General features: G+C 38.7%; 1 protein-coding gene and 1 non-coding gene across 2 annotated transcripts in view; both read right to left on the bottom strand.

The window, feature by feature from the left end:
- The window catches only part of LOC148666183 (antigen WC1.1-like), a 648,305-nt gene that overhangs the window by 321,293 nt on the left and 306,120 nt on the right, over nucleotides 1-20,892 (bottom strand). The window lies entirely within an intron of this gene.
- On the bottom strand, nucleotides 16,224-16,296 carry trnak-uuu (transfer RNA lysine (anticodon UUU)). Its single transcript has one exon. It is a non-coding gene; the product is annotated as a tRNA-Lys (tRNA).

The raw sequence follows: 20,892 nt of genomic DNA on the forward strand, positions 1-20,892 counted from the left end.
TAATACAAAAAAGAGCACATATGACGTATCAACAACATCGTCAGGGGCACGTGCTATAATCCAATTACACTTTCTGAAAAATCTACTGTCCATGCTAATCTACAGGGTTCTTTTCTGCACTGAGCTGCTCATTTGAAATCCAGAAGGCAACACAGACGCGCTCCTATACCAAGAGTCTTATCTGGACCACCTAGATAAAAAAAACAGGAAACCTAAGCACTAATCTATACTGACAGCTTTTGAAAAGGAGCTCTGTAATATGCACAAATACAAAGACAAGGTATAAATACTCCATAGGTTTAAAATTCAGGAATATGAATGGTCAATTGTTTACAATTGGAGTTTTTATGTTTCGTATGATTTAGCGACTTTTTTACAACATGTAAAAAAAACAGCACACCTAAATGACAAAGCCTTAGAGCTACAGAGAAAAACAAATTGCATTTAAAGTAATTTTAAAGGCTCGAGATAACATTGCACTATAAACGCAAATGTTTGTCTTCTTTGTCGCACTTACGTTTTGTTGCTTTAGCAAATTTCATGCAGTTTATTTCTGACACAAGACATAACAAGCTTGTGTATTTATGACAAAAAAGCAGGGAAACAATTTTCATTGACCTTGAAACTAAAATTGTTAAAAAGTAAGTTAAATGCACATATAGTAAATATATTTTCTCATATAACGGTGTGTTTTTTTGTCTAAGAATCCTTCATGAATGGTTTAACAGACACTTTGCATGATTAAAACAAATATTTACGAATTTTAACGTTTTATACAATAAAGTTTTATTGTGAACATGAGCCCTGTTTATCGATATCACCAATACAGTTCTGGATTTTATTCTGCCTTCCTACGCACATATGAATTTTCTTTCACACAACAGCTCGCATGTGTGGTAGCGTATTTGCGCCAGTGAGAAAAAGAATGATGTTGGCTTTTAAATGATGAACCGTTTGCGTTTATACAAAATGACAAAACGTTGTCGCATACATTGGGACATACTCTGTTTAAACACCTGTCGTTTTCTCTAATATTGGCTCCTGTGCTTCGGTCCATTTGAGAGAGGAGAAGACACTGAAAAAGTCCTGTGAAAGTCGATTTTGCACCTGCGCCAGTGCTGTAGTGGTATCATACAGACGCCCATCCAAATCCATCACACGCTGGAAGCTCTGGAAGGCAACGTAAAATATTGCTCTGTCCGTCGGTGGATTAGGTATGCACGTTTTTTTTTTTTCAATGTAAAATGCAAAATTAAAAATTACATTCAAAATCGATTAATGTAAAAACCGATAAAGCTAATGTTTTTATCTAGTTATATATTTCTATATCTAGTTCTTCAAAGGTCTTTTTTTTAAAAAAAAATGTTTATCGCGATTGTGAAAGTTAGAGAAGGTGTACCAGCGGTTGCCTTCATATCGCCAGCTTCGGTATCGTCTGTAGCTGCGAGAAAGTTAAAAGCGCACAAGTGATCTGTCTTTCGTCAAAATATTTGCTGGAGCAGCAGGACGCAGAGTACCATCCAGCAGCTGTAGATGGTGCTCGGGGAAGAGCCGATTCTCTTTTCAGCACAGGGAGTGAGAATGAGCTCAGTCCGACTCCCAACAGAATCCATTCTGGTTCGGTTACTGTCAGACTGTGCGTCTGAGGCTCTTTGGATCACAACGTGAAAAACAAAAAACAAAAAAAAATGCTCACATCGTGTGATTTCCACTAGAGGAAGAGAAGATATCACCTTTAAAAAAATTAGAACTTAATATATGGATCCGAGAGCACTTGGTGGTGGTAGAGGGGAGACCCCATTACCTGTAAAGCGCTTTGAGTGGAGTGTCCAGAAAAGCGCTATATAAGTGTAAGAAATTATTATTATTATAAATTATTAAAATATCAGATTGTGTTTCTGTAAAATTTCGTGCACAGTACGCCATATTTAACAAGAGAACAACAGTCTCAACGAGGCCTTTACACACAGTCTGGGGTATTTTCCCCCTTTATATTTTTGCCACTTTATATCGAACCTACAATATTATACTCCCAAAAGTGCACAGTAGATTTTACTTAAAAAAATGCACAATCCAGCGCTGGTATAAACAGATGTGTGCCATGTTTGCCTTTGTCAGCATTTGTTTCAAAAATAAGTTCACGATACGTTAAAAACACAAAAAGCACAAACTTAATAACACAACGATACAAAATCAAAACCAAATCATTAAGCCAATTAAGTACCTATCCTTTGAAAACAGAGAACACCTTTCTACAAAAAAACCGTGACATTTGTATCTACATTTGAATTACAAAGCAGACCAAGTAGTCGCTGAATTCAAAGTTCAGATCTTGGCCAAAACAAGAAAATCAGACGTGAGCTGAATTCGGAACAAAAGCCTCTGCTTCGCCGTTTACTGAGCTTTTGATCAACGTCTGAGTGAAAAAGCCACTCTCTGGCACATACTGCCCAATGTAGCGTAATGTTTCGGGTGATCTAAATCCCAGTTCGACATCAAGTTTCCAACTCGTTTCCTTAGTCTTGTTTACCCACGAACCAGGATTCTACTGTATGAACTTCCGGGGATATTACAAAATGTTTGATGGGGCATCAATCATTCCAGGCGGAAATTGACTCTTTTTTTTTTTCTCGAGGGATCATATTAAACATTTCATTCATATCGAGAGGAGGATCACCATGAGACACAAAACAAACAGTTTAATTCTGTCTTTTTTAGAAAGTAGCGTTTGTGATACATTAATAATATTTTCGTGGAAATATAGAAGTTGTAAATTTTTTAATTTATATTTGAATCGAAATGTGGTTTTGAGTCAAATATTAGCGTGTTCATGTAATTAGTTTGTGTTTGTCATTACTATATATATATATTGCCATGTTACTAGAATTTGTAACTAAAGTTTACTAGTTGTGTTTTTTTTATGATGATTAGCCATTTGTTGATTACAATTTAAAAGGTATGGGTTTAATAGTCGTATATTCTACATCTTTTGCCCACTGGGATGTGCCGGTTTTAATTGAACAAAGCTAGATACACATTTTCTAATGCAGCCTTCATTACAAGACAGTTTATTTCTCGAAAGCGTGATATGTAAAAAAGAGAAAAACGAAAATATATGGATGACAATATTTCAAAGATGAAGATATTACTTTTGAGAAATTGTCATTTTATGTATCAAGACGCTTTTCAACCACTGGTTTTAGACCTTTGCTGAATCATTTTCAGTGTTATAAACTGGGTGTGGAAGTAGCGATCACTTTGAAGAGCAGTTGACAGGCTGGAGCTGTTCAGACTACTCGTTATTTCTCAAATGCTTCCATCTTTTTTCTTTCACGCTAGGACGCGAGTGTGTACATGTGTTTGGTTTTCATTTCACTGATTCTCATTGAAGATTTGGGAATTAACGACGAAAGAATCAGTTGCCTTGGAAAGCAGAAGCTTTGGTTCACAACGATCTTGAAGACACACCCATGTAGTGCAGCGTGTGATATTTGTACTATAAAAGACCAAGTGCTCAAAGTGACGTCTGCGTTTACCGTTTAGACTTTTCATCTCGGGCGCACTTTTAGAAAGCAAAGATAGAGCAGTTGTGTTGAATCACACTACGACAGCTGTCAGCAGAGTGGCGCAGCGGAAGCGTGCTGGGCCCATAACCCAGAGGTCCATGGATCGAAACCATCCTCTGCTATACACACCATCAGTTTAATGAAGTGAATTAAAACTGATTTTTTTCTCTCGTGTGTGTGCTTCACACTTACTGTATTCGTTAATCTTTACCAATAGCAGATGCCCAAATGTATCTTTGGTTGTTCTGAGATCCTTGATAGTTTCCTCAAATCCTTCCAATGAACATCCATATCAAAGCACAGTGTACGAAGTTAATTTATTATATTTATTACTATATTTATTATACACGTGTAAATTAGTTACTGCGAAAATAATTTACTTCGTACACTGTGCAGAGTGCCGTATACTCCTAGTTGCGGCACACACGATACATACAGTAAAAAGCCTCAGGCACTGTGTTAGATGTGTTTTCGACGTTATATATGCGTTTATTAATGTCGTCGATTTTACGGTTGCAATTCGACGTTGATTATACGTCGAGGCGACGTATATATACGTATAGCCGTATTTTCGCCGTGAATATACGTATATTCGACGAATCAATGCCCACAGCTTGGCATACAAGGGTTTTGCTGAGGGGGTCTTGCCACCTGCCTGAAAAAAAAACAGTAAAATGTTTGAGTGCCTATAGAGTTTCTATTTTTATTTTCTTGAGAAAAGTTGATACCATTTCCTGGACACCCCGTCCCCCATCAGTGCGCGGTGCCCGGGGAAAAAGCTGTAGGGGGGTGTCTGAAATTCTGAGGGGGGGTGATATTTCGGATGAAACGGAGCTGTTTGGTGCAGCTACCCAAATGAAATCTCGCAGCTATGCCATGATAGAAGATAACGACTAGCAATCTGGTATTTGCGATGAAGTTCAGTTTCACATTTTTCGTCACTCTCACGGTTTGTATTGCCTGGAGCGAAAAGTACCATAAGCGTTCATTTTTGCAGCTACATGGACGTTCTGAATCGTTAAGAAAAAAATGTTGTAAAACCAACAGAAAGCACAGACTGCTATAACTAGTCCTAGTTATATAACGATTTTAAGTATAATGATAAACTACTGCAAGGAATCGGTCCACCTGAGCAAACAGGATCGTAATGTTGACACTCAATAACGACACTGATATGTGCAGTTCCTGGACGGATAGCCCTCCTGCCCATCAAACAGACTGAGTGACTGTTCGTGTCATTTAGTGTTGTCTGACCATTGACAAAGTACAACTATTTTTTTAGGGTGCAAATTAAGTTAGGTAAATCTTTTTGCCCAAAACTGAAGGGGCGACATTCCTCCCTCCCCCCGTGATGCCAGGCCTGTCCCCATCCTATTCCATAATGTCATTATATATAATACCATACAACAGTGACCGATCCTTACTAACTGCATGCGTTATAATTGCACATCAGCTCATAGCAGGGGGCACATAGCCGCGATGTATTATCAATGTTAAATTCCAACCATAATATCGACAACATTAATAAACGCATACGTTGAGAAAATATCGAACCCAGCATATTTTCCGGTTATATACCACAATGCATTGCTAGTATTCGTTGGTCACCATTTTGGACACGTTTTTCAAACGTAGAAGTATATCCGCAAATATCTCAGCAATCCTCTTTTGACGAGTAAGTATGAACAATAATAATACTATCTAAATACATACAGATCTTTCTTAATATTATTTTGATTAAAATAGTACGTGAATAAGCAGAAAATGGCACATAAAAATAGTGTGAATGGGGAAGATGACACAAAATGGTTTTGCCATTTCTTTATTCTTATTCTATGTTGTACTTTCAAACTTTGGGTACTCTTTAATTAGGACAGACTTTATTGCTCAACTGCTATGATGCAAGCCAAATTTTATACATTTATTTCAGCTTTGAGCTTAGTAAACCGTTCATTTTTTAGATTATACTAAAGAAGATATTAATCATCATTTATTTGGGAAGTAATATTATATAATTTTCTCCTAGCTGCGGTGCTGAAGTCCCACCCTACATCAACGGAAAAAGAAATAAAGGAGCACGCAATGTGTTACGTGAAGAATGTATATGCAAGGCAGGGGGCCAGGAGATCTGGACACTGAAAATAATAGGTTTTTGGTTCGAACTGTTAGGACAATTAGACAGGGTTTGCAAATAGTGGACAAAAATCGTCTTAACTTCCATTGTAATAATTTTTTTTCTTGGAAATATAGAAGTTGTACATTTTAAAATGTATATTTGAATCAAAATGTGGTTTTGAGTTAGTGTGTTAATGTAATTAGTTTTGTGTTTGTCATTACTATACTGTATATTGCCATGTTGCCAGAATTTGTAGCTGAAGTTTAAGACTAGTTGTGTTTTTTATGATTATTGCCCATATGTTGATTGTTGATTGATTGTATACAATGTATAATTTGAAATACATATGTTTCAGGTGTGAATGTGTATTTTCAGAATAAATTTCTAAACCTAATCATTGGCTTGGTTTACTTGTTTCTACACCTATAAAACCTATCTTTGATGTATAATAGACCTCTACCCATATACGTATAATAGACCTCTAATGTTATCCGTATAATAGACCTCTAACCATATACATATAATAGACCTCTAAAGTTATACGTATAATAGACCTCTAACCATATACATATAATAGTCCTCTAAAGTTATCCGGAACTCCAACCATATATGTACAGTATAATAGTCCTCTAAATTTATCCGTATAATAGAACTCCAACCATTTATGTATAACGAACGTCTAAACATAGACGTATAATTGACGTATAACTTTAGACGTATATTAGAATTTCATTCTAGACGAATTGTAGACCACATTTAGACGTCTAAGGTATGCGTTTAATAGACGTATATTATACGTCTTTTGCCCACTGTGTTGGTTCACAACGATCTTGAAGACACGGCCATGTAGAGCACAGTGTGATATTTGTACTATAAAAGACCAAGTGCTCAAAGTGACGTCTGCGTTTACCTTTGAAACTTGCTTCAAAGTAAATCAAGACGTATGTCTGTCTCGCTGTGTGTGCTCTTATCTGTCCATCTCTCTCTCCTCTTCTCTCACTCTGTGCAGTCTGTGCAGAGTATCTGAAGGGGATGTAACACCACTTGGCAAAGAAGAAAAATTCTCAGAGGCAGAATAAAAAATCATTATTCTCTTCTCAGTCAGATTCACAGCTCAGACTCACACTCAGATAGAAGCTCAATGCTGTACTGCTCTCTATCCTCACAATCCAGAACCAGAAGATATTCAGACAATCAGTGCTGCTACTGTACATGAACAATATCAGACAGAACAGCCTGGACTCAAGTCACATTTCCCCCTTTTCCCCTTTCTCCCAGCCCTCTTAGATACATAAAAGAGCTCCTGATTCTCCTCTCTGTGAACTGGGCTCAGGGGTCACTGATCTGGCAGCTGTGGGCTCTGTTCCAGGGCAGAAGCTTCAATAAACTTCAATAAACCCTTTCCAGGACTTCCAGCCCTTCAGTATTACTTTTTTTAATGTATATCAGCCTCCAAACATGTTTTTTAAGTGTTTTATAACACAAGTGAGTGTGGAATTATTTTTGTATTTATGTAATTAACACCAGTATTGACACTCTGATCAGTATATTGATTATTAGTAGCCAAAGGCCGATGGTCGTGACTAAAATAGTGACCAGTTGACCAGTCTGTAGCTCTGAGCAGTGGGACTCAGATCACACAGAAGAAGATCTGTCTGTGTGTGATTCCACACCAGCCCTGGGATTCAGCTGCTCTCACAAGTGTCTCACAGACAGTCTTATAAATGTACAATTAGGTGAAGTCTTGTTACAATTATAAAGTTAAGTGAAATCATCAGACTACCTATAGAAGTGAGAGCTTGGTGGTAATAAAACCAGTATACACCTCCAGGATCAGGAGTCTAAAACCCTTAAAAGCGCTTATTTCAGGGACTCGTGCTTGTTCTCTACTGCTCCACACGGGTACGCTTTGTAACGCAATAATCTGTGAAGTAAACTATTTTTTTTCTGTTTAATGATTTTCATTCCTCGGTTTGTCGCTCTCCTTCTCCAACTGTTATAAATCGTCTCTCTTCACAGCCCGGTTTAGTTTTTTGGAGATGTTATATTTGTATGAAAACCAGGAGTCTCCTCCAGCAGAGATGCGCTATTTTTTAAAACTTTTTTTATTAAACGTATAGAATTTACAAATTTAACTACAACCAGAAGATTAAGAAACATGTACAAGAGAAAAAAACACAACAGAAAAAAAACATATAACCACCAGAGGTAATGAAGTAAATTATGTGATCAAATTGTATTTTTACATATATCATGTTTTCCTTGCTTTATTATTTCTCAGTTATTTATAGAATTTAAATAGTGTTTCAACATGCATGCGTTTCCTGTATAAAATAAAAATCAGCGCACACTTTTTTACAAAACAAAAAAAAACGCTTTTCTTTTTGCAACATTTCGAGTACCTCTGGCATTCATGAAAAAGACACACAAAAGCAGCGGAGACGCGCTCTGCTCTGTCAGAATAAGCGCTGTGATGTCACAGACACCAGCCAGAGCACCGGGATCAGAGAGAGAAAGAGCACGGGAGGCGCACGGAGCGCACGGAGAAGAACCGTAGAAAAATCGATTAACTTCACCGATTGGTGAGTACTGATTCTTTTCATGACCCTGTTTAAGTATCTAGAGAACAGTTAATAAAGACTGTATCGACCAATTACCATAGTGCGTTTAGGGTTAATAATGTTCAATCCGAAATTAAACAATGATTATTCATATTATTATTTAGGTAACTGTATCCTAGAGCTAGAAAATGATATTTCAAGTTCATAAATGTATGTAACAGTTTAAATGCATTTTTCCAGTGTTTATAAATCATAAGAATGGTAACCACGGCGACAGGCGCCTCGTCACTGCACGCGTCTGTCTCGCATTTGTCACAGAGAGCGGTGTGACGTCACGAGCAACGAGCAGCAACTAATACTAATATCAGTGTCTTCATGTTAATATTACTGAGATTACAACTGGTAGTTTTAATGCTAGTGTTCATGTGAGTATTAATGACAGTGGCACTACTGATTGTTTTAGTTTTAATGTTCATATTCATGTTAATATTAATTATAATTATAGTGTTACTGTTGTAGTATTAGTAGTATTTATATTTGTGTTATAGTGTATCTGTAGGTAAGTGAGTTTGTAGTATCTGTGCGTGTGTGGGTGCGTGTCTGGAAGTGTGTGGTGTCTGTGTGTGTGGGCTGTGTGTCTGTGAGTGTGTAGGTATGTGTCTGTGAGCTTGTTGTGTCTGTTAGTGTGTGAGCGTGTGGGGTCTCTGAGTGTTTGGTGTCTATAAGTGTGTGTCTATGAGTATGCATAGTGTCTATTTGTTTCTGTGAATGCATGCCTGAGAATGTGTGTGTATGGTTTGTGTCTGTGAGTGTGTGGTGTTTGTCAGTGTGTAGTTTTATATTTGTAAGTGTATGTGTGGGCATGTCTGTCAGTGTGTGTAGTGTCTATGTGAGTATTAATGATGATAGCATTACTGATAGTTTTAGTTTTAATGCTAGTATTTATGTAATATTAGTGATACTTATAGTGTTAGTGTCAGAGTATTAACACTCATCATCATCATGTTAGTTTTCATGAGAGTATTACTGTTATTATAAGTATTATTAGTCTAGTAGTAGTTTTTGTCAGTGTTAGTAACAATGATAGTGTAAGTTTTGGTGATTGTGTTACTGTTGTAATATTAGCAGTATCTGCATTAGTGTTAGTTATAGTGTGTCTGTACCTAAGAGTGTATGTACAGTAGGTGTCTATGTGCGTATATAGTGTCTATTTGTGTATCTGTGAGTCTGTGAGTGTATATATGTAAGTGTGTGAGTGTCTTATTGTGTGTATAAATGTGTGATGTGTCTGTGAGTGTAAATGTGTGTGAGAGTGTAGGTGTACAGTATATCTGTCAGTGTGTGTGAATGTGTGTGTAGGTGGGCTTGGGTTCCACTGATGTGTCTGACAGAAGTGACCCATCAACAGGTGTTGAGTTCCAGAGCCGCTTGCAAATAAAAACACTTTCTAGAGTCCAGGCCAACTTCCAGAGAGCTGTAAGTTCTCTGTTTTTATCAGTATTAGTAATAATGACAGAAGTAATTCCCACGCAAATGATTATTAACCAAGACAGACATCAGAAAATATCGCCTTTGCAATGATGTCACTCCTCTCCTTCATGAATTTTCTTTAATGACAGGACATTTCTCTGTCTGAGTGCCTGCTGCAAATAGTGTGACTAGCCATTTCTCTCCAATATTTTCTAGTTCAGTTATTTATCGCATATGAAATATTATTCTCATTAAGAATATTTTACCTGCAAAGTCACAGTGAAATTACTACGGCGAATGAATGTTTTATGGGTGGAAAACGTTCAAAAGACTTAATGCTCCAGGGAAAATTTGAACACACAACCTCATTATAACTCCACTGTGCACAGCTACATGCATACCACACACTGACCAACTGTGCCACTGGACCTCTGTAAGGCAGGCTCCTACACCGATTGTAAAACTGGCACAAACGTAGGGCGAAACACGGGGTTTTGGCTGTGGATACATCTCCACATGGGTGAAAGGGACAGTAAAATAGTAAGGTAAATAAAAGATACTGAAATATACAGTATGTGCTCACTGTAATGTAGGAAGAGGTGGTCAACAAGCAAAACAGCTTTGTGGATAATGTGAAGTGACATTGTTTTGTGTCAATTAGCCCACGAATTGTGCTTCATGTGCCTTAAGCTGTGCAATTTGTATGGTTGTTGAATGAGATTGGTTTCTTCACAAGCCCGGTCAATTGCCAGAGAAGAGCTTGCCTACACACACCTTCATGAAGACTCTTTTTAAGATGATTACACCTTTCATTGTCAAGTCGCCTCCTTTGCATACAATAGTAGCACCAACACTAAGAGAAAGGATGAGAAATGGCATTTATCAAATGATTGCAGTGTTTGTTTGACTGAGGATCCTTGTGTGCTGAACTGGCCTCTGGAGAAGTGTAGTGCAGTAAAGGAGAAGATTTGTGTCACTCAAGGCTGTAACGGAACAGAACAATACAATTACAATAGTTTTATGAGAGTAAATAATACTGGTGTATCACAGTTCTTATAATGGTGAAAACAGGAGCAACTTCTCTACAGTTTTGACTGAAGTATTTAAACGGCAAGAAATAATATCACTATGCAATTAATTAATGCAATTGAGCTCCTCTAAATGTTCTAGTCTGATGAAACAATGTATAGAATTAGGTGACAATATCAGAATTCATTCAAATACACAAGATTAATTTTCAGCAGCAAAAATACGCTCGAAAATATTTTACAAGAAAGAAACCTTACATTCACCTAAATCAACATTCACCCTACGTTAGCAGAGAACAGTAGGACAGTTAGTTAGTGTCACTGGACACTCTGTCACAGAGGCTGATCTCTTCAGACTTCAATGAGTCTTCCAACTTGTCGTAGCTGTTGAAGAAGCACCTGTTGAATCTCAACCGATATTTCCTGAAAAATCGTTCAGCGAGCGATTCCTCCCTCTGGACTCTGCACTGAGCTGAAAGCTGCGCGAATTCCTCACTGTATGTCCTGTACTGTTACATGCGCTCTTGTGTAGATTATTTACTTGGAGAAACGTGACAAGAACACATCGAACTTTTTCCATATGTGAAGGAAAATGGTAAAGAGCCTGAAAACTTTGAACATTTAAGTTTGCGTGCTTTATATACTGTATATTCTTTACTATACTGAAGAAAGATGTGAAGATGGGGGTTTGAATTTAATCCTTTCTGTATGAGGTTTAGACTTCTAAGTCACAAGCTGGGGTTTATGGCAGGAAAGGGGGTTAACTGATAAGGATTGCAGATGCAAGCTAGGAACCCCCCTGGGTGTAATCTTAAACTGACCATTTGTCCAGAACATCGTAAACTGGCCAAATACCATGAACCCCCCTCTTTACCATCAGACCGAGTGACGTCAGAAACGGAGAAGAAGACACTATATAACCCAAAAGTTTGTAACAGTACGGGGAACAATACTTCGGTTTTGTTGTTTCTTGCGGGAAACAAGACTTCGGCTTTATTGTTCCTTGCATGCAATAAACTCATCTGTTTTACTTCATCTCGGGATCAAGAACCTTATTTCTTCTGTTACAACAATACTTTACTTTACATACTTGGGGTGGAGCAGTGGCTCTGTGGCTAAGGATCTGCGCCTGTGGTTGGAATCCTACTCCACTGGGCTTCTGAGCAAGGCCCTTAACCCCAACTGCTCCAGGGCAATGTAATGTTTCATAGCCATTCAGGGACGCCGAATATGTAAGAAACCCAGCTCAGGGACGCCAAATATGTAACGTTGCCATAGCCAAAATGTAATGTAGTGGCTCTCTGAAGGCACCAGTTATGTAGGGTTTGGGCATTTACTGAGACAATTATTAATTGTAGCAGTAAATCACAAAGTTGATTCTTTTGATGGCTTTAGAGTCCAACCATGCGACCTAACTCAAACAACGCACACAGGTACTAATACACGAGGATACATTTATTAATACATAGAATATGCATATAAACCTAACAGATCTTATCGAGAGGGTTATCAGAATACAAAAGGTATATATTCAGTCAGTTACAAAGAGTTACATATATCAAGAGGACATACGTTCAGTATATCATTCATTAAGACCGTTTCGTAAAGTGAACTTGGTTACAACTTCTACATTAGATACTCAAAACAAGTACATAACTCTTAGGAATTAAATTGATATCAACTGGTTGGGATAACAATTGAATTCTCGAGCTGTAATGCATTGAAGTTGAATACTCATCCAATCTCTGGGGATTCAGATCTCCTGCGGGCACAAAGAAACAGTTGCAGGCTGTTGCTGTCCAATCCGCGCTCTCTGGCTCGGTGCCAGGCTGTGCTGTGCGGCTTGTGACGGTGCGCTGCTGATGCTCACTGACCGGCTAGTTAGTGTTGGCTTTAACTAGCAAAGTTTGTGCACAGGAGAAAAGATGACTGTGGGTCCCAGCAAGTCAGGAAGAGGACCGGTTCGTTCCTGATGAAGAGCTAGTTCTGAATAGTGATTCAGCTGTCCACAGTTCCGACCTGTTCACGAGGCCTGCTGCTGGTTACTCTCTGGCAACCTCCACTCTAGACTCTTAGAACAAAGGAAAGTTCTGGCACTTGGACACACTGGCCGTTCCGTGGTTGTCCGGGCTGAGTCTCAGGATGGTCAGGAGGCGCGCTGCGAGAATGTCCTACCCTTGGGAGCCTTCTGCTCCTGGGCCGTCCTGCCCTGGAATTCTCCTTTGAATTGTCCACTGAATCTCACTGAATCTTCCCTTCTGAATCTCTCAGGCTCTCTGTGTTGCCTGTTTTTACCTGGAGGAACTTCAGCTCGTTGATTGGCTGAAAGTTCCATGGGCATCAGAGTCCCACGTGGGTTACTCGGCCCTACCAGTCCCTGATTGGTTGATCAAGGTGATATATGAGTCACTTACTCCTGACACTTAGGAATGCAGTCCAGATGTCCATCTGGCACTCCCTAGACGGATAGGTGCCAATGGATGACCATTGATCATGATAGCCAGGCTTAGCTAAGTGCATCACCCTTTGGGAGCTGTCCTTATCAAAGGAACCCTAAATCAGCCTGCATGAATAGTTTCTCTGTGGCTGCACCACAGAGATGAACAGAGAAATGAGGCCTCATTTGGGAAGGCTCAGAACACTTAATTCTTTCTTATTAATAAGCCTCGCCGCTACAGCACCATTCAATGGCAGATCCTGTGCTCTGACCCCAGGCTCTCTCCTTATCTGTGTGTCTCATGGAGAGCAAGCTGGGGTATGCAAAATGATCATTCCTAATGCAATAAATTGTAAAGGGTTAATAAAGTGATGTTATTATTATTATTCCTTACAGCAGAGCAAACAAATTGTTACAAAAAACACCAGCTAATGTCCACCAGCGGAATTAACATTAATATACTGTAAAGTGCTGTTACTTGGGAGTGTTAATCTACAGATAAATTAAACAAATGGCATTTATAGCTCTAAAGAGGTTGACATAGACGTCTGTAACAGATCTTTTCAGTTCATTGCTGTTCCTCTGACTTGGTGAGCCTTTGGAATTTTAAAAGCGTTTTGCTTGCCTCTCATGTGGTCTGTGTACCAGTCCACTAAGAGCCGCACTATCACTGTGTTGTGTGTGGTCCTACAGAACTACACAGCTATCTACTGGAGTCGTCTTCTGTCCATTGCAGTTGAGAACAGATTTAATACGGAGCTGCGCAGAAATTTCTGCGGCAAATATCGCTGCAGAACTAGCCCGTGCACAACAACGAAGAGAAAAAGAAATACCACAGGGTCGCCCATAAGAGGGAAAAATAGAAATCAATTGTTCAAACAATTACAACACTCGTCCTCTTACAGTGGTCTCATGTTATTTTTCTTGCCATAAGAACAGTGGGATTGTTCAACTGTATTGTTCCCCAAATGGTTGAATAATAATAATAATAATGATAATAATAGTGGTGGTAGCTGATCGTTCTTGTCCGTGGCCGAGTGACCTGTGTGAATACAGTATGTTGATTTATTCTCCTCAAGGCATCGCTTTAGCAATTCAAAGAGCGTGGGTTTTAACCCATTCAGTGCTTATTTCAACTAACGCCATGTTCCTTTTTCTAGGTCTTCAAATAGTTTACAATGTAGAGGTATCTTTAGTAATAAGAAAAAAGCTGCACCTCGGAGATCCATCTCACAAAAGCAGATTTCTTAAAGTGCACTTATGAGCTGTAGAACCTGAAGGAGTTCTCTCTCCTGGATATTAAACATGCAGATAATGAAATCAGTGATTTATGATTTCTGCAACCTTCCAATAAATACATCTAAGACATGTAACAAACCCATTGTGCAGCTCCAGTGGCACAGTTGGTCAGTATATCATACTTATATAGCAGTACGTAGTGGAGTCATGCTGAGGTTGTGAATTCAAGCCTGCGGTGGTTTTGCCTGTGATTTCAGCTGCAGAAACTTTCTGTTGGATTTAGTTTGGTTCTTCTGTTACTTTTTCCGCTCGATGGAGCTTTATTAATGCAGGCACACCTGCTTCCTCGGCATTTTATTTTATCGCTGCTCACAAACCAACACACTGCAGACACCTCTGATACTGTCACTGCTTGTGGGCCATGTGTTCCTGCTGTCAGCCTGCTATACCATGCTCATGCGTGTCTAGAAACATTACTGCTCTAGTACAAGAGCGAAAGACTAAACGAAATCGCACCCACTTTGAAAAAATCACGTTTGACAAACCATAGGATGACAAGAATGGGATTCTTTGGTTGTTTGAGTACATAAATCAAAGACACTGCGTTCAGCATATTCACATCAGGCACTCGGACAGAGATAAACCCAGAGAAAATCTTCTCACATTTTAATCTGTAACTGCAGGATTCAACAAATTGTTAATTATCTCAACTTCACTTACAATTTTTAAACAATTTACAAAGCCCACAGTGGATGACATTTGGTTCCGGCACACATCAGTTGCTTGGAATATCATTGTAATATTTAATTTGCTTTCCCGTCACACCACTTTTATTAATAATGAAGTTTATCAATACACGTTTGTTTAAAACATGTCATTTATTATTGATACAGTTTCATTCTGTCTTTATTAGGAGCTGTATCACAGCTAATGCATGTAAAGCCTTAAGTATGTGATAGTGAGAGTTCAGTTATCCCAGGGAGTGAAGAGAACTGAAATTTAGTAAATACATATTTCAATAGTGTAATCTTCAAAGTGTTCTGTCACTTCAAAAGCAAATTACAGGAGCAGGGATTGAACCCACATAGACATTTGCTTATTGGGTTTAAGATCAACACCTTAACCACTCAGCCATCCTGAAAAACGGTTTCAGCTCTGTGTTACATTGCTCATTGAATATATTTGTTCATTGAATATATTAATTTAATATATTTGTTATATTTTTGAATGGAATGGGACTGTACACTGGTGGTTCCCAGGGGAAAACAGGGTTATTGAGCCATTGGGTATTCTGAGAATAAATTGGGTGGGTGAATATAACCGTGTGGTAAAGTAAAACAGTCTTCTTAGATGAAGCGCTACAGATGCAGCCCCTGAAAGTGTATAAGACTTACATTTATAGTACTGCTGACACAAATGGAGCCTCTACATCAGACCGAAATAGCGATGTGTTCGCTTAGTTGTGCGTAGGATCTCCTCATGAATCTGTCTCATTCATCAGTGGAAATAGAAGCCGTCACTGTAAACTCGGCCGTGATGTTCCACAGATGTACAGTGTGCCTTTCCTCTTGTTGTATTCAAGAGTACTCACTGTGTGAGCTCCTCACTGCGTTTCCTTTTCTTTTCCTGTGATTATCTACGTGGAGTGTGGTGACAAAATAGTCTTGAACATTTTCGGTTTGTGAAAGGAAACACTAAAGAAAATACAAGTGATTAACTTTTAAAATATCGACAGTACAGCTAGAAGAGTGGAAGATAAAATACGATTTATAATTAAATTCACAGTACACTTAAGGAAAACACAAACGCCCGAACAGGGACTTGAACCCTGGACCCTCAGATTAAAAGTCTGATGCTTTACCGACTGAGCTATCCAGGCTCTGGACGGTGAATGACACTGTCGTGATCCTCTCAAGTCTCTTCTTGTGCCGAAGCGCAGTCATACAGTACCTGACCCGTCTGGAATGTCTACTGACAGACTTTATCCAGAAGCGACGGCACCACTCCCAGTAGAATGAGTGAGAAATACAGCATGACATGGGGAGGTAAGGGGCTCCCACAATTCATCTTTCCTCACATTACTGATTTTTTCAATAGCATTTTGACCTTTTATCACATTCAGATTTTTTCGCATTTAATAAGATCTTTTAATCAAAAACATTAAGAAAGAAAACAAATGGAACATTTTTTGGAACAATAATTAAAAAACTTTCAATGCCTTGGTTCTATAAGTGTGCACACTTTTTTGTTAAAAATTAAAAAACATTTTGTTAAAATTCAATAAAAAGTCTATCAGCAGCAAGAAATTATTCTGAAAGTAAGATTTTTTTATATCATAAACTGTAAGACACGAAGAGAGTTTACAGGTCGTATCCTTCGCTTTGTCTTTTAAATTAAGCGTTCGGGATTCAAACCTGTGTTCGGACTGTTGTGTTTCTTGAATTTCTTGTAATCATCAAATGTCGTTGTTTGGTCTATCAGTTTTTTTCTCGGTTGTACAATGGAATTCGCGCAGCTTTCAGCTCAGTGTGGAGTCCAGAGGGAGGACTCGCTCACTGAATGATCTCTCAAGAAATCCCGGGTGAGATTCAAAAGGTGTCTTCTTCAACAGCCACGACACGTCTGAAGACTAATAAAATTAGTTTAAATCATTTGGTAGTTAACAGAACTAAATGCTTTAGAGGTACATTTAAAACAGCAGAGCAACACCGTAGCACTTCGAGTGTGCCTGAGTTTAAATGTGTGTGAACTTGGCTCTCTATGAACATGAGCAAAGAGTTCACATTCAACAGAAGATTGCAATGTGAGCACAGAAATATAAAGCACCTGGAGATGCTGGGACCTCATACATGCAAAGCATGCGCTCTACCACTGAGGTATATCCCCAAAAGACTTATTAACGGAACTGAGATGTGCTGATGCTCTCTGAACACAATCCACCACTAACGAAGGATGCCTGCAGTTTCCCACTTTTGTGTTTCCTCTACTACAGAGTAAATTCATAGGAATGAAGAAATAAGGAAGGAAAAATAACCACATCGAAGCTTCCAGAGATTGGTTGAAATTAATCTGTTATTTTTATATCCAGACACACGGGCGACGATGATTGATTTATCGACGGGGAGTGCTTTTTTACCTCCTCACTCGACTACCTTGATTAAACTACGCATAGAACAACAGCAGTACAGATGATTTTCATGGACCGACTTGTTTTGTACAACTCGAGTGATAAAGTCCTGTCTGCAAATATTGTAGAAGAACGAAAAAGGGTGAAACAACGCTCCAACCACAGGAATGGTAACAGGAAGGATCATGTTATTTAATATGTCCTTTGGAGATGCCTTGTCAACGCACACAGGCATTAGAGCTGGACAAATAATTGATAGTGGTGTTTGTAAACAATCATGAAACATGTTATTTCTAAACCAGGAAGAAAGGAGCAGACTAAAACTTTAAGAGACAGAAACAACACCTTATCACAGCTAACATTAATTACAATGACATCACAATAAAAGAGCGGAGCCTTGAGTGAATCAAATTAGTTTTCATTGGACGTCTGTCTCTTCATAACTTTGTAGGTGAGAGGGAGGATTGCGGAAATGTGCCGGTGTTTCTCAGAAGTGCATTGGTGGTATAGGTGCCTTCTAAATAATCGAGTCGGGTTTGAATCCCGGTAAGTGCATCCCCAAATCTTTTCAAGAAAATCTGTGATCCGGTAACATATCTTTTCAAACTAGCATTCAAGGTAGGATACGTGTTCTTAAATACCAAAAAACTCTATAAGGAAAAAGCAGATCTCTGTACACAAGATGGCAGTGCGATCTTAGAATTCCTGTGTTGTTGACGGATTCAGACTCCTTCTCAGAGGTTTTTGCTCGCCAAATAACTTTGCAGCTGAGGAAGAGCACCCTGAAAAATACCAAACACAACCAGCGAGCATGTTGGTTGCTCTTGCTCTTAATGCAAGAGCTGTTTTTTTAATAATTATTAACCAAAAACAGCAGCACAGGTAGGTCGCATTTGTGATTATGTCACTTCTCTGCTTCAGCAAGGTCAATAAAAGACTGAAAGTATTAAAGCAAAACTGAACTCAAAATCATATTAGGAATTCTGAGCGATATATCCATACAGGTAATCCAAAAAGAATGTTGAAATATTTGAATATCATTTCTCTATATATTTCGCTGCTTTTTACCAGGAGTAAAACTATTGGATTGAAGGAATGCTAACCGCTGGGTTAAAATGTATAGTTGTTATTTGGAGAAATCTGTAAACTCGTGATCTTATATGTTTTGAAAGACAGCACAGGAAAAAACAACAGTGCTGATTATTTTCCGGAGACGGAGCACTGATGACCTATCCGAGCTGATTGATAAAGCCCACCCAGTGGATACTCTAGCAGAACGTCAAAGAACATTCACCTCTGTATCCAAAGAAACCACAGGAACAACATCAGGAAGCACAATCAATTCCCCTTTTAATTTTTTCCTGTAAGGTATGCTATGTGAATTCATGAAGTTAATCCTCTGATCTCTTTTGAGCACGAACAAAGTATTTCTGATGGAGCGCTATGTTCAAAGATAAGCTATTACCCCTGCCAATGATTCGGCGTGAAGAATTAAGAGTTTCACAGACAAAAGCAGCTCACCACCACCGCCAATATTAAATGTACTTGCCGGTACACTATCATGTGTACTGCCTCAAAAGTGAACCGGCAGATGTTGTTCCCTACATAAAGCTGAACGTGCCAAAGAGAATTTCTGTTGAGAAAACAAAATATTTTTTCTGCCTTGATGTTAAGCCTGTCTTTTAGAAAGTCTATCTCTAAACACCTCCTGCAGCCTAACAAAAAGCGCTTTTACTGATCGTATTGCAGGTCTTAAAACACTAACATTTGGCAGCAGTGGGATTCGAACCCACGCCCCCAGAGAGACTGGAGCCTAAAATCCAGCGCCTTAGACCGCTCGGCCACTATACCTTCCTCCATGTTCATCTTACTCACATTGCTGGCTTGGAAAATGCCGGGGGCTTCAGCTCTTGTCGTTGGATCTAATGATATCATGACATGTGGAAGTGACTGCACCTTCATCTTCTGAGATGCTTTCAATAGCACAAATGCTACTTTCACTGGCACAAACAGCAATAACGAAAGAGGTGGGTTTCATCCTTTGTGCTGTTTGTAGGGGTGCAACTCTATGTCGATCTACTGACTTGAAGAGCAAAAATCAAAATCTTCTGCTATTACTGTTGCTTTTTTCATAGTTTCTTTAAATCCTTCATTTGAACATAGATTTTGAAGGATATTGATGATAATACCACATAAATTGTGGTTTTCTTGTGATCGCCAATTTTATTCAAATACCAGCCTTTTTTACAGTTCCTTGCGTGTTTCACAAGGTATAATAGCCCCCCTCGCATCCTCAGCTAACATATTTTAAAATTACAATAGATTATACAGCATGCATGTTGACATTTATATTAAAATTAAAGTAAATATACCAGAATATATACAGTGCTAACCCAATAATTCTTGTCAGGTTCTCCAACAAATCTGCGTTGTTATTTTAACATGTTTCAGCTGAGGGTGCAACAGGAGTATAAATGAATTTTCCCGCCAGCCGTTCAAAGACCAAATTCCATGAGTGAACATTATTTTCTCAGAAGTTGCCGGCATTGGACTTTGCCGGTGGTAATGAATTATGTCCACAACTGTTGTAGTAGTTCCTTCTTGAAATTCGACACGTGCAAAGCACTCGTAATATCATAGGTGTTAAAGTTCGCTGAGTCTATTCGAGTCATGGTGTGTATCCCTGCCTATCATTGGGAGACGGGTAGCTTTTTTACACTCAGATTCCAATCTTCAATGCTTTGTGTGAGAGCTTACATAACTTTCATTTTCTCACATTTTCTAACGACTGTTCCAAAGGGGCACCCTGTCAATTCCGAATACTTTTCAAAAATCTGCCTGCATGTTTGATTATTGTCATTTCATTTCGAAAAAGTTTAATATTGATCATTACTAAAGAAAATAATGATCACGAACAAAAAAGGGATAAAGATGCAAGTCGATCTTGAATCACAGCTGGGTGACACGGGCTTCTGTTCTGATATGGTTGTACGAGAAACAGGAGGAATCGCCAATCTCCTATAGAACATGAGTTGAATCAGGAGTGAGACATTTCGTATACTCGTGCTTATGTCAACGCCTGACTAACTCGTAAAACTAACATTAAGTTGTCAGAGACATTCATTTATATACAAACAAGAGACAGACCAAGTAATAATTCTACATTAGTTCAGGTGGGTAAACCTGAACTAACTAACTAATAAACCTATTAATAATTCTACATTAACGTGTCCTATACTGATCAGACTAATTGACATGGTCTGATTCAGAGCCTGTGCAGTTCGTGCTAATTACAACAAGGGCAGTTCTGAACCCTCATCACCGAACTGAGCACAAGTTCAGCTGTTC

This window comes from Lepisosteus platostomus, chromosome 5 (genome assembly GCF_059453375.1).
Source record: "Lepisosteus platostomus isolate fLepPlt1 chromosome 5, fLepPlt1.hap1, whole genome shotgun sequence".
NCBI classification, from domain to species: Eukaryota; Metazoa; Chordata; class Actinopteri; order Semionotiformes; family Lepisosteidae; genus Lepisosteus; species Lepisosteus platostomus.